Raw genomic sequence first — 17,035 nt, forward strand, 5'->3', positions numbered from 1 at the left:
TCATTATGGTATAATACTATAACCCTAAGAGAAGGGATTGTGCCTGATATTCATATGATGAAGACATAATCTTTTCAATCAGTTTAATTGAGGTCTGGAGCTGGCATGTCAATAACAGCTAGTAGTCTGTTGTTATTTATTAGTATTGCAATTTTGTTTATTTTCTTTTGTTTCATATTCTGATATCGGACTCGGACTTCTGTGCGTATTGTTGTGCGTTTGTTTTTTTACATTGGCTAGAGGTATAGGGGGAGGGATGAGATCCCAAAAACATAACCCCGCCGCAATTTTGCGCCTGCCCCAAGTCATGAGCCTCTGGCCTTTGTTAGTCTTGTATGATTTTTAATTTTAGTTTCTTGTGTATAATTCGGAGTTTAGCATGACGTCCATTATCACTGAACTAGTATATATATTTGTTAAGGGGTCAGCTGAAAGACGCCTACGGGTGTGGGAGTTTCTCTCTGCATTGAAGACCAATTGGTGGCCTTCGGCTGTTGTCTGCTCTATAGTAGGGTTGTTGTCGCTTTGACACATTCCCCATTTCCATTCTCAATTTTATTTTTAATATTTGGGGAACTCATGTCACCATTGGATTTGTGTAAAATCTATAGAATGAGAGAACATTTACCCATTCGCATCCACTTGCAGGTGGCTATTTCTTTACCAAGAAATGTTGATCACCCATAATTAAGTAATTTGTTGATAAGAGCCATGATAATAGACTTCATTTGGTTTCATAAAATATCATCTTCTTTTATTGTAAGTGAGAGGTTTAGCTGGTTATAAAACCAGGTTCAATCCACCATTTTCTACATAAGAAAATATCTGTACCAAGTCAGGAATATGACAATTGATACCCATTCGTTTGATGTGTTTCAGCTTTTGGTTTTGTCATTTGATTAGGGACTTTCCGTTTTGAATTTTCCTCGTATTTCAGTATTTTTGTGATTTTACTTTTCGCTATGTTAGATATAAAACAAGTCTTTCAAATTAAGTTTACTTTTATGCCCTGATCATATAGATTAGTTTTTCGTCATCTATCGTCAGCCTGTCTGAGACGTCCTGTTTTGTATAAATTATTTTCTGGTTTTCAGATACTATACTTGGTATGTCTCTTATTTTTAGGATCTTTTGAAGTATATATTTGAATTAAGGGTTAATAAGTAATTCGCCACAGATTATGATAGTTTGGCGTATATTTAAATTCAGTCTCTGAAAGAGAAGTTTTGTTGTTTCTGAAGAAGGTCACAATGCGGCATATCTTTACTTTATCTATATATCAAGGTAGGCACTTAAAGTTAACCATCGAGAGACGTTAACCACCGAGAGTCGGTTTTTAGACCCGCCCAGTGCACCTAAGCACGCCTACTTTTGGAGCTCTTTAGTATGAAGATAAGAAAAATATACGAAATTACGGAACTGTGTACCATGTTTTATCCTTGTTGTTGGTGTTTCTTGCGCATGCGCACAAAGCACGGTGATAGTTACGGTTACTGACTCAGGAACCTTGTATATTATATACCTCGGTTTACAGACGTTTAATAAACTGGTTCCCTGTTGTGTTCACTTATCGATACACTACAATGGAATTACGGACCAGTTTAACATAAACATGGTAAATAGATAGACAGCTGATAATCATAATTGATTAAGAAATAACCTGGAAGAAGAAATGAGTTAACTATTGATTATAACAGAGACGAGAATGTCATCGTGTTTGTTCTGCTAGAAAAAGCAGGAACATTGGAGTTTATGGTTAGATTTTAAATATTTATTGTCTCCAAACTGGGTAAATTTGATATAGTAACAACCCCCCCCCTTTTTTTTTTTTAAATAACTCGAGAACCACACATCGCGCTCGCTTAACAAAGTAACAATAAGAAATAATTATTGTTAGTTTCAAGAATAATTAATCGTCAAAACTTATCCCCTCCCGACATCAAAGGAAGTTAAATGTATTATCCCAAAATTAGACCAAATTATTATGATATAGGGACGTCTTGACAGGCTATTATTTTATTTTGTTTTGTTGGTGTTTTTTTTTTTGCTTTGACGTCTTCCTCCTGTATGAAAAAAACATAATAGACCCCCCCCCCCCTTTTCCCCCATAATATAGCTTTTTAAGAAGTCATAATTATTTGGACTACCCCTGAATATATTTCAGACAGACTCTTCTCTAAAAAAATGTAAACATGATTTGAGAGAAATCTTTGGAATAGTTTTTTAAATGATTTAATTATTATATGTCATGTATATAATTAACATAGTTATAAACTGAGACTACTAGTATAACACATAGTGTTATAGTAGTCTCAGCTATAAACTTTCCTTTGTATTGACCAATATGACTAACTCATATGCTCTTTCCCATAAATGTCACAATATCAATATATTACAGTAAAACTGATAGTTTGATGACATTGTTTCAGACTATTGACCTCAGGTCAGCCTAAACTGAGTTTAAAACTGTAATTTATTCATTAAAACAGTTCAAGACATGTACCTTCTGAAATGTGATTGCATCAAAATTAAACCTAAGGCATAACATACTTAGTGTGCAGGAAGTGCCACCAAATAAATACTGATTTGTAAAATTAGATGATGATATTTGTGAAGTCAAAGATATTATAGCTAGTTATAACTGGTTTTAGATATAAATCTGAGTAAAAGGTTGATTTATATGTGCTCTTTCATGTTTAGATTATAATTTAAATTTAATCTTTTGAAGTTTTTTTAATAATATTAAGACATTAAAATCACAATTATTTATTTATACACAAAAAAATAATTTTTGTCCTTTTTTTAGTTTAATGACTGTACACAAACATTATACACACATAATTTTGATAATTCTGTAATGTTTTTTTTCTATAGCCCCAGAATGTGACAAAAGACTTATTAATCCAGATTTACAAAAAATAGAAATAGTTCAGCTACCATAAGACTGCTATGACAAAAATTGTGCAGTTTCCAGAATTTGAGGTAGAGTATAGTTAGGAATAGTTTGATTATGTAGATGCTTAGTTTGCCATAAACTATGACCTACCGAATTAGACTATTTACCGGATTTGTAATCACTTAAGCAACACGACGGGTGCCACATGTGGAGCAGGATCTGCTTACCCTTCCGGAGCACCTGAGATCACCCCTAGTTTTTGGTGGGGTTCGTGTTGTTTATTCTTTAGTTTTCTATGTTGTGTCGTGTGTACTATTGTTTTTCTGTTTGTCTTTTTTATTTTTAGCCATGGCGTTGTCAGTTTGTTTTAGATTTATGAGTTTGACTGTCCCTTTGGTATCTTTCGTCCCTCTTTTATGCCCTTAATACAAAAGCAGAGGAAACAAAAAAGTATGAAAATAGTTGAAAAAAGTAATCATTATTATCTAGTCATATACTGTAAATAGAAAAAGAGAAAGGCACTGGTTATGATTTGGTATTTTTAATAGCATTATCATTTGTCCATAACTTGGAATATATACTGGATTGAGCTTGACATTTATTTAATATCATTGACACATGGTTGCAAGAAATGAAAGATGGTAATTTAAACCTAGCAATTTTATTAAGATTTAAAAAAAAAAGCTTTTGATTTGGTAGAATATGACTTTCTTTGTTTAAAGCTCGACATTTATGGATTTAGTGAGACTACTGTTAGTTTTTTTAAGTCGTACCTGAATAACAAAAGGTATACATTTGTGATGTTAACTCTGAACAACAACATGTAAAATTTGGTGTTCCCCAATGTTCTATACCTTGTCCTCTATTGTTTGTGCTATTTATAAATGACCCTCCCTTATGCATTAAAAATTGTGAAACAGACCTATTTCGTTGTATATGCTGATGACACCACTATTCATAAATAAGGGGGAAACATCTAGAAAATATAAATGATGATGTTCAAGAAGATTTATACAGGGTTGAAGAGTGGTGTAAAATGAATAACATGTTCATAGATGCAAATGAAACAAAATGTTTGATTACTGGAACAAAGCAGAAACTATTCAGACTTTTCAACCAAACTTGATAATAAATTAATGTATTACAAAATTCTTCATGTGAAAAAATATTAGTTTCAAAATTTTCAGCCCACTAAGTAACTGGAGAAATCAAATTGACCAAGGTTGTGCTAATATATCATCCAGAATATACCATCTTTCTTAAATACATTTTTTTTTTATATAACTGCAAGAAAACATAATACAATGGGTGTTCTGCCCCTAATTGACTACTGTTGTATTATTTGGGATGAATGTAAAAATTGAGGGATAACAAGAATTTTAAAAATCCAAAAAAAGGGCAGCATGATAAATTCTAGATGCAGATCCGTTAATTATCCCTCTTGGTATATAGGAGCACTATATTCTATGTTAACCTCCGACAGTAGGTATAAACAAATACTGTTGATAGACGGTATATAGGAGCACTATATTCCATGTTAACCACTGACGGTAGGTATAGCCAAATACTGTTGATAGACGGTATATAGGAGCACTATATTTTATGTTAACCACCGACGGTAGGTATAGACAAATACTGGTGATAGACGGTATATAGGAGCACTATATTGTATGTTAACCACCGACGGTAGGTATAAACAAATACTGTTAATAGACGGTATATAGGAGCACTATATTGTATGTTAACCACCGACGGTAGGTATAGACAAATACTGTTGATAGACGGTATATAGGAGCACTATATACCGTCTATCAACAGTATATATTGTATGTTAACTACCGACAGTAGGTAAAGACACATACTGTTGATACACGGTATATAGGAGCACTATATTGTATGTTAACTACCGACGGTAGGTATAGACAAATACTGTTGATAGACGGTATATAGGAACACTATATCGTATGTTAACCACCGACGGTAGGTATAGACAAATACTGTTGATAGAGGGTATATGGGAGCATTTTATTGTATGTTAACCACCGACGGTAGGTATAGACAAATACTGTTGATAGACGGTATATACATTGTAGAAGCACTATATTGCATGTTAACCACCGACGGTAGGCATAGACAAATACTGTTGATAGACGGTATATAGAAGCACTGTATTGTATGTTAACTACCGACAGTAGGTATAGACAAATACTGTTGATAGACGGTATATGGGAGCATTATATTGTATGTTAACCACCGACGGTAGGTATAAACATATACTGTTGATAGACGGTATATGGGAGCATTATATTGTATGTTAACCACCGACGGTAGGTATAAACATATACTGTTGATAGATGGTATATAGGAGCACTATATTGTATGTTAACTACCGACAGTAGGTATAGACAAATACTGTTGATAGACGGTATATGGGAGCACTATATTGTATGTTAACCACCGACGGTAGATATAGACAAATACTGTTGATAGACGGTATATAGGAGCACTATATTGTATGTTAACCACCGACGGTAGGTATAGACAAATACTGTTGATAGACGGTATATAGAAGCACTATATTGTATTTTAACCACCGACGGTAGGTATAGACATATACTGTTGATAGATGGTATATAGGAGCACTATATTGTATGTTAACTACCGACAGTAGGTATAGACAGATACTGTTGATAGACGGTATAAAAGAGCACTATATTGTATGTTAACCAGCGACGGTAGGTATAGACAAATACTGTTGATAAACGGTATATAGGAGCACTATATTGTATGTTAACTACCGACAGTAGGTATAGACAAATACTGTTGATAGACGGTATATAGGAGCACTATATTGTATGTAAACCACCAACGGTAGGTATAGACAAATACTGTTGATAGACGGTATATACATTGTAGGAGCACTATATTGTATGTTAACCACCGACGGTAGGTATAGACAAATACTGTTGATAGACGGTATATAGAAGCACTATATTGTATGTTAACTACCGACAGTAGGTATAGACAAATACTGTTGATAGACGGTATATGGGAGCATTATATTGTATGTTAACCACCGACGGTAGGTATAGACATATACTGTTGATAGATGGTATATAGGAGCACTATATTGTATGTTAACTACCGACAGTAGGTATAGACAAATACTGTTGATAGACGGTATATGGGAGCACTATATTGTATGTTAACCACCGACGGTAGATATAGACAAATACTGTTGATAGACGATATATAGGAGCACTATATTGTATGTTAACCACCGACTGTAGGTATAGACAAATCCTGTTGATAGACGGTATATAGAAGCACTGTATTGTATTTTAACCACCGACGTTAGGTATAGACATATACTGTTGATATATGGTATATAGGAGCACTATATTGTATGTTAACTACCGACAGTAGGTATAGACAAATACTGTTGATAGACGGTATATAGGAGCACTATATTGTATGTTAACCACCGACGGTAGGTATAGACAAATACTGGTGATAGACAGTATATAGGAGTACTATATTATATGTTAACCACTGAGGGTAGGTATAGCCAAATACTGTTGATAGACGGTATATAGGAGCACTATATCTTATGTTAACCACCGACGGTAGGTATAGACAAATACTGGTGATAGACGGTATATAGGAGCAACTACCGACAGTAGGTATAGACAGATACTGTTGATAGACGGTATAAAAGAGCACTATATTGTATGTTAACCAGCGACGGTAGGTATAGACAAATACTGTTGATAAACGGTATATAGGAGCACTATATTGTATGTTAACCACCGACGGTAGGTATAGACAAATACTGTTGATAGATGGTATATAGGAGCACTATATTGTACGTTAACTACCGACGGTAGGTATAGACAAATACTGTTGATAGACAGTATATAGGAGCACTATATTGTATGTTAACTACCGACAGTAGGTTAAGACACATACTGTTGATACACGGTATATAGAAGCACTATATTGTATGTTAACTACCGACGGTAGGTATAGACAAATACTGTTGATAGACGGTATATTGGAGCACTATATTGTATGTTAACTACCGACGGTAGGTATAGACAAATACTGTTGATAGACGGTATATGGGAGCAACTACCGACAGTAGGTATAGACAGATACTGTTGATAGACGGTATAAAAGAGCACTATATTGTATGTTAACCAGCGACGGTAGGTATAGACAAATACTGTTGATAGACGGTATATAGAAGCACTGTATTGTATTTTAACCACCGACGTTAGGTATAGACATATACTGTTGATAGATGGTATATAGGAGCACTATATTGTATGTTAACTACCGACAGTAGGTATAGACAAATACTGTTGATAGACGGTATATAGGAGCACTATACTGTATGTTAACCACCGACGGTAGGTATAGACAAATACTGGTGATAGACAGTATATAGGAGTACTATATTATATGTTAACCACTGAGGGTAGGTATAGCCAAATACTGTTGATAGACGGTATATAGGAGCACTATATCTTATGTTAACCACCGACGGTAGGTATAGACAAATACTGGTGATAGACGGTATATAGGAGCAACTACCGACAGTAGGTATAGACAGATACTGTTGATAGACGGTATAAAAGAGCACTATATTGTATGTTAACCAGCGACGGTAGGTATAGACAAATACTGTTGATAAACGGTATATAGGAGCACTATATTGTATGTTAACCACCGACGGTAGGTATAGACAAATACTGTTGATAGATGGTATATAGGAGCACTATATTGTACGTTAACTACCGACGGTAGGTATAGACAAATACTGTTGATAGACAGTATATAGGAGCACTATATTGTATGTTAACTACCGACAGTAGGTAAAGACACATACTGTTGATACACGGTATATAGGAGCACTATATTGTATGTTAACTACCGACGGTAGGTATAGACAAATACTGTTGATAGACGGTATATGGGAGCACTATATTGTATGTTAACCACCGACAGTAGGTATAGACATATACTGTTGATAGATGGTATATAGGAGCACTATATTGTATGTTAACTACCGACAGTAGGTATAGACAAATACTGTTGATAGACGGTTTATGGGAGCACTATATTGTATGTTAACCACCGACGGTAGGTATAGACAAATACTGTTGATAGACGGTATATAGGAGCACTTTATTGTATGTTAACCACCGACGGTAGGTATAGACAAATACTGTTGATAGACGGTATATAGGATCACTATATTGTATGTCAACTACCGACGGTATGTATAGACAAATACTGTTGATAGACGGTATATAGGAGCACTATATTGTATTTTAACCACCGACAGTAGGTATAGACAAATACTGTTGATAGACGGTATATGGCAGCACTATATTGTATATTAACCACCGACGGTAGGTATAGACAAATACTGTTGATAGACGGTATATAGGAGCACTATATTGTATGTAACCACCGACGGTAGGTATAGAAAAATACTGTTGATAGACGGTATATAGAAGCACTATATTGTATGTTAACTACCGACAGTAGGTATAGACAAATACTGTTGATAGACGGTATATAGGAGCACTATATTGAATGTTAACTACCGACAGTAGGTATAGACAAATACTGTTGATAGACGGTATATGGGAGCACTATATTGTATGTTAACCCCCGACGGTAGGTATAGACAAATACTGTTGATAGATGGTATATAGGAGTACTACATGTATATCGTATGTTAACCACCGACGGTAGGGGTAGACAAATAATGTTGAAAGGCTGTGTAAAGGAGTACTTTATCGTATGTTAACAATCGACGGTAGGTATATACAAATACTGTTGATAGACTGTGTTAAGGAGCACTATATCGTATGTTAACCACCGGCGGTAGGTATAGACAAATAATGTGGAAAGGCTGTGTAAAGGAGAACTTTATCGTATGTTAACCATCGACGGTAAGTATATACAAATACTGTTGATAAACTGTGTAAAGGAGTACTATATCGTATGTTAACCACCGACGGTAGGTATAGACAAAAACTGTTGATAGACTGTGTAAAGAAGTACTATATTGTTTGTAAATCACCGACAGCAGGTTAAGACAAATACTGTTGATAGACTGTGTAAAGGAGTACTAGTCTATATCGTATGTTAACCACCGACGGTAGGTATAGACAAATACTGTTGATGGACGGTGCAAAGGAGTACTATATCGTATGTTAAACACTGACGGTAGGTATAGACAAATACTGTTGATAGACGGTATATAGGAGCACTATATTGTATGTTAACAACCGACGGTAGGTATAGACAAATACTGTTGATAGACGGTATATTGGAGCACTATATTGTATGTTAACTACCGACGGTAGGTATAGACAAATACTGTTGATAGACGGTATATGGGAGCACTATATTGTATGTTAACCACCGACGGTAGATATAGACAAATACTGTTGATAGACGGTATATAGGAGCACTATATTGTATGTTAACCACCGACGGTAGGTATAGACAAATACTGTTGATAGACGGTATATAGAAGCACTATATTGTATTTTAACCACCGACGGTAGGTATAGACATATACTGTTGATAGATGGTATATAGGAGCACTATATTGTATGTTAACTACCGACAGTAGGTATAGACAGATACTGTTGATAGACGGTATAAAAGAGCACTATATTGTATGTTAACCAGCGACGGTAGGTATAGACAAATACTGTTGATAAACGGTATATAGGAGCACAATATTGTATGTTAACTACCGACAGTAGGTATAGACAAATACTGTTGATATACGGTATATAGGAGCACTATATTGTATGTAAACCACCGACGGTAGGTATAGACAAATACTGTTGATAGACGGTATATACATTGTAGGAGCACTATATTGTATGTTAACCACCGACGGTAGGTATAGACAAATACTGTTGATAGACGGTATATGGGAGCATTATATTGTATGTTAACCACCGACGGTAGGTATAGACATATACTGTTGATAGATGGTATATAGGAGCACTATATTGTATGTTAACTACCGACAGTAGGTATAGACAAATACTGTTGATAGACGGTATATGGGAGCACTATATTGTATGTTAACCACCGACGGTAGATATAGACAAATACTGTTGATAGACGATATATAGGAGCACTATATTGTATGTTAACCACCGACTGTAGGTATAGACAAATACTGTTGATAGACGGTATATAGAAGCACTGTATTGTATTTTAACCACCGACGGTAGGTATAGACAAATACTGTTGATAGACGGTATATAGGAGCACTATATTGTATGTAACCACCGACGGTAGGTATAGAAAAATACTGTTGATAGACGGTATATAGAAGCACTATATTGTATGTTAACTACCGACAGTAGGTATAGACAAATACTGTTGATAGACGGTATATAGGAGCACTATATTGAATGTTAACTACCGACAGTAGGTATAGACAAATACTGTTGATAGACGGTATATGGGAGCACTATATTGTATGTTAACCCCCGACGGTAGGTATAGACAAATACTGTTGATAGACGGTATATAGGAGTACTACATGTATATCGTATGTTAACCACCGACGGTAGGGGTAGACAAATAATGTTGAAAGGCTGTGTAAAGGAGTACTTTATCGTATGTTAACAATCGACGGTAGGTATATACAAATACTGTTGATAGACTGTGTTAAGGAGCACTATATCGTATGTTAACCACCGGCGGTAGGTATAGACAAATAATGTTGAAAGGCTGTGTAAAGGAGAACTTTATCGTATGTTAACCATCGACGGTAAGTATATACAAATACTGTTGATAAACTGTGTAAAGGAGTACTATATCGTATGTTAACCACCGACGGTAGGTATAGACAAAAACTGTTGATAGACTGTGTAAAGAAGTACTATATTGTTTGTAAATCACCGACAGCAGGTTAAGACAAATACTGTTGATAGACTGTGTAAAGGAGTACTAGTCTATATCGTATGTTAACCACCGACGGTAGGTATAGACAAATACTGTTGATGGACGGTGCAAAGGAGTACTATATCGTATGTTAAACACTGACGGTAGGTATAGACAAATACTGTTGATAGACGGTATATAGGAGCACTATATTGTATGTTAACAACCGACGGTAGGTATAGACAAATACTGTTGATAGACGGTATATTGGAGCACTATATTGTATGTTAACTACCGACGGTAGGTATAGACAAATACTGTTGATAGACGGTATATGGGAGCACTATATTGTATGTTAACCACCGACGGTAGATATAGACAAATACTGTTGATAGACGGTATATAGGAGCACTATATTGTATGTTAACCACCGACGGTAGGTATAGACAAATACTGTTGATAGACGGTATATAGAAGCACTATATTGTATTTTAACCACCGACGGTAGGTATAGACATATACTGTTGATAGATGGTATATAGGAGCACTATATTGTATGTTAACTACCGACAGTAGGTATAGACAGATACTGTTGATAGACGGTATAAAAGAGCACTATATTGTATGTTAACCAGCGACGGTAGGTATAGACAAATACTGTTGATAAACGGTATATAGGAGCACTATATTGTATGTTAACTACCGACAGTAGGTATAGACAAATACTGTTGATATACGGTATATAGGAGCACTATATTGTATGTAAACCACCGACGGTAGGTATAGACAAATACTGTTGATAGACGGTATATACATTGTAGGAGCACTATATTGTATGTTAACCACCGACAGTAGGTATAGACAAATACTGTTGATAGACGGTATATGGGAGCACTATATTGTATGTTAACCACCGACGGTAGATATAGACAAATACTGTTGATAGACGATATATAGGAGCACTATATTGTATGTTAACCACCGACTGTAGGTATAGACAAATACTGTTGATAGACGGTATATAGAAGCACTGTATTGTATTTTAACCACCGACGGTAGGTATAGACATATACTGTTGATAGATGGTATATAGGAGCACTATATTGTATGTTAACTACCGACAGTAGGTATAGACAAATACTGTTGATAGACGGTATATAGGAGCACTATATTGTATGTTAACCACCGACGGTAGGTATAGACAAATACTGTTGATAGACGGTATATAGAAGCACTATATTGTATGTTAACTACCGACAGTAGGTATAGACAAATACTGTTGATAGACGGTATATGGGAGCATTATATTGTATGTTAACCACCGACGGTAGGTATAGACAAATACTGTTGATAGACGGTATATAGGAGCACTATATTGTATGTTAACCACCGACGGTAGGTATAGACAAATACTGTTGATAGACGGTATATTGGAGCACTATATTGTATGTTAACTACCGACGGTAGGTATAGACAAATACTGTTGATAGACGGTATATGGGAGCACTATATTGTATGTTAACCACCGACGGTAGATATAGACAAATACTGTTGATAGACGGTATATAGGAGCACTATATTGTATGTTAACCACCGACGGTAGGTATAGACAAATACTGTTGATAGACGGTATATAGAAGCACTATATTGTATTTTAACCACCGACGGTAGGTATAGACATATACTGTTGATAGATGGTATATAGGAGCACTATATTGTATGTTAACTACCGACAGTAGGTATAGACAGATACTGTTGATAGACGGTATAAAAGAGCACTATATTGTATGTTAACCAGCGACGGTAGGTATAGACAAATACTGTTGATAAACGGTATATAGGAGCACTATATTGTATGTTAACTACCGACAGTAGGTATAGACAAATACTGTTGATATACGGTATATAGGAGCACTATATTGTATGTAAACTACCGACGGTAGGTATAGACAAATACTGTTGATAGACGGTATATACATTGTAGGAGCACTATATTGTATGTTAACCACCGACGGTAGGTATAGACAAATACTGTTGATAGACGGTATATGGGAGCATTATATTGTATGTTAACCACCGACGGTAGGTATAGACATATACTGTTGATAGATGGTATATAGGAGCACTATATTGTATGTTAACTACCGACAGTAGGTATAGACAAATACTGTTGATAGACGGTATATGGGAGCACTATATTGTATGTTAACCACCGACGGTAGATATAGACAAATACTGTTGATAGACGATATATAGGAGCACTATATTGTATGTTAACCACCGACTGTAGGTATAGACAAATACTGTTGATAGACGGTATATAGAAGCACTGTATTGTATTTTAACCACCGACGGTATTTATAGACATATACTGTTGATAGATGGTATATAGGAGCACTATATTGTATGTTAACTACCGACAGTAGGTATAGACAAATACTGTTGATAGACGGTATATAGGAGCACTATATTGTATGTTAACCACCGACGGTAGGTATAGACAAATACTGTTGATAGACGGTATATAGAAGCACTATATTGTATGTTAACTACCGACAGTAGGTATAGACAAATACTGTTGATAGACGGTATATGGGAGCATTATATTGTATGTTAACCACCGACGGTAGGTATAGACAAATACTGTTGATAGACGGTATATAGGAGCACTATATTGTATGTTAACCACCGACGGTAGGTATAGACAAATACTGTTGATAGACGGTATATTGGAGCACTATATTGTCTGTTAACTACCGACGGTAGGTATAGACAAATACTGTTGATAGACGGTATATGGGAGCACTATATTGTATGTTAACCATCGACGGTAGATATAGACAAATACTGTTGATAGACGGTATATAGGAGCACTATATTGTATGTTAACCAACGACGGTAGGTATAGACAAATACTGTTGATAGACGGTATATAGAAGCACTATATTGTATTTTAACCACCGACGGTAGGTATAGACATATACTGTTGATAGATGGTATATAGGAGCACTATATTGTATGTTAACTACCGACAGTAGGTATAGACAGATACTGTTGATAGACGGTATAAAAGAGCACTATATTGTATGTTAACCAGCGACGGTAGGTATAGACAAATACTGTTGATAAACGGTATATAGGAGCACTATATTGTATGTTAACTACCGACAGTAGGTATAGACAAATACTGTTGATAGACGGTATATAGGAGCACTATATTGTATGTAAACCACCGACGGTAGGTATAGACAAATACTGTTGATAGACGGTATATACATTGTAGGAGCACTATATTGTATGTTAACCACCGACGGTAGGTATAGACAAATACTGTTGATAGACGGTATATAGGAGTACTACAAGTATATCGTATGTTAACCACCGACGGTAGGGGTAGACAAATAATGTTGAAAGGCTGTGTAAAGGAGTACTTTATCGTATGTTAACAATCGACGGTAGGTATATACAAATACTGTTGATAGACTGTGTTAAGGAGCACTATATCGTATGTTAACCACCGGCGGTAGGTATAGACAAATAATGTTGAAAGGCTGTGTAAAGGAGAACTTTATCGTATGTTAACCATCGACGGTAAGTATATACAAATACTGTTGATAAACTGTGTAAAGGAGTACTATATCGTATGTTAACCACCGACGGTAGGTATAGACAAAAACTGTTGATAGACTGTGTAAAGAAGTACTATATTGTTTGTAAATCACCGACAGCAGGTTAAGACAAATACTGTTGATAGACTGTGTAAAGGAGTACTAGTCTATATCGTATGTTAACCACCGACGGTAGGTATAGACAAATACTGTTGATGGACGGTGCAAAGGAGTACTATATTGTATGTTAAACACTGACGGTAGGTATAGACAAATACTGTTGATAGACGGTATATAGGAGCACTATATTGTATGTTAACCACCGACGGTAGGTATAGACAAATACTGTTGATAGACGGTATATTGGAGCACTATATTGTATGTTAACTACCGACGGTAGGTATAGACAAATACTGTTGATAGACGGTATATAGGAGCACTATATTGTATTTTAACTACTGACAGTAGGTATAGACAAATACTGTTGATAGACGGTATATGGGAGCACTATATTGTATGTTAACCACCGACGGTAGGTATAGACAAATACTGTTGATAGACGGTATATAGGAGCACTATATTGTATGTTAACCACCGACGGTAGGTATAGACAAATACTGTTGATAGACGGTTGATGGGAGCACTATATTGTATGTTAAATACCGACGGTAGGTATAGACAAATACTGTTGATAGACGGTATATGGGAGCACTATATTGTATGTTAACCACCGACGGTAGGTATAGACAAATACTGTTGATAGACGGTATATAGGAGCACTATATTGTATGTTAACTACCGACAGTAGGTATAGACAAATACTGTTGATAGACGGTATATAGGAGCACTATATTGAATGTAAACCACCGACGGTAGGTATAGACAAATACTGTTGATGGACAGTATATAGGAGCACTATATTGTTTGTCAACTACCGACAGTAGGTATAGACAAATACTGTTGATAGACGGTATATAGGAGTACTATATCGTATGTTAACCACCGACGGTAGGTGTAGACAAATAATGTTGAAAGGCTGTGTAAAGGAGTACTTTATCGTATGTTAACCATCGACGGTAGGTATATACAAATACTGTTGATAGACTGTGTTAAGGAGCACTATATCGTATGTTAACCACCGGCGGACGGTATAGACAAATAATGTTGAAAGGCTGTGTAAAGGAGTACTTTATCGTATGTTAACCATCGACGGTAAGTATATACAAATACTGTTGATAGACTGTGTAAAGGAGTACTATATCGTATGTTAACCATCGACGGTAGGTATAGACAAAAACTGTTGATAGACTGTGTAAAGAAGTACTATATTGTATGTAAATCACCGACAGCAGGTTAAGACAAATACTGCTGATAGACTGTGTAAAGGAGTACTAGTCTATATCGTATGTTAACCACCGACGGTAGGTATAGACAAATACTGCTGATGGACGGTGCAAAGGAGTACTATATCGTATGTTAAACACTGACGGTAGGTATAGACAAATACTGTTGATAGGCGGTATATAGGAGTATGCTATTGCATGTTAACCACCGACTGTAGGTATAGACAAATACTGTTGATGGACGGTGCAAAGGAGTACTATATCGTATGTTAACCACTGACGGTAGGTATAGACAAATACTGTTGATATACGGTATATAGGACTGTATTGTATGTTAACCACCGACGGTAGGTATAGACAAATACTGTTGATATACGGTATATAGGAGTATTGTATTTTATGTCAAACATCGACGATAGGTATGGACAAAATCCGACAAATACTGTATACAGACAGTGTATAGAAGTACTGTATTGTATGGTAAACACTAACGATTGGTATGGACAATTTCTGTATCATGCATCAATTGTAAATAAAAGTATCATGTGAGTGACACAGGCTCATTGAAGCCTCTAGTTTTGATATTACTAATGTGGAGATCTGGTCTAATTTATCATTTTCTCTATTACATGCATGATAACTGCAACAATTGAATTGAAATAAAAGTGATAATATTTCTGTTGTAGGTTATCAAGATTTAGTGTTTCCATACAAGTGACAAAGATTGAACAACAAAAACATCTCAAACTTTACAGGACAGAGTAGACTTTTTTCACTGTGCTTAGTTTTGTCTTTATGTCTAAATTATGATACCTTTAAAAAACCCAATAAAATATGGAATAACATTTATTTCTATCTTATAAAGTGGAGTGAAGAAATAAGGGGTCATTGAAAACATAAGAATATATTGCTATCATATATGCAGATCAGCAGCCCATACATTTGCTATAGCACATAAATATGGGACTAATAATTTCAAGTTGCCTTTTAAAAAGACCTTATTAATGTTATGCGAGATACCACCAAAGACCACTAGGTGTTGATCAAATGATATTGTAAATAAGAGGGTTGTCCAAAATATTTCCAATAGCTGTTTGATATACACTACCTTAATCAAACCACAATGGTAAAAAAAACAGTTTTGGTCAGTCTGAAAAGAAGCAAATATAATTTAGAAAAAGTGCAAGCTGTTGATAAAGACTACAAATAACTGCCAGTCCTAAATGTGGGTGGAGATTACCATTTAGCACAAATGA

At 35.5% G+C, this 17,035-nt stretch overlaps 1 long non-coding RNA gene across 2 annotated transcripts; it reads left to right on the top strand.

The window, feature by feature from the left end:
• The first annotated feature begins 1,481 nt into the window (after nt 1-1,481).
• LOC139482874 (uncharacterized) lies at nt 1,482-16,624 on the top strand. Of its 2 annotated transcripts, none has more exons than XR_011654990.1 (3): nt 1,482-1,615; nt 2,875-2,982; nt 16,466-16,624. It is a non-coding gene; the product is annotated as an uncharacterized lncRNA (long non-coding RNA). The 2 variants fall into 2 exon arrangements; XR_011654989.1 differs by having other exon boundaries at nt 1,484-1,755.
• Nucleotides 16,625-17,035: the final 411 nt, after the last annotated feature.

Source organism: Mytilus edulis, chromosome 7 (genome assembly GCF_963676685.1).
Source record: "Mytilus edulis chromosome 7, xbMytEdul2.2, whole genome shotgun sequence".
NCBI classification, from domain to species: domain Eukaryota; kingdom Metazoa; phylum Mollusca; class Bivalvia; order Mytilida; family Mytilidae; genus Mytilus; species Mytilus edulis.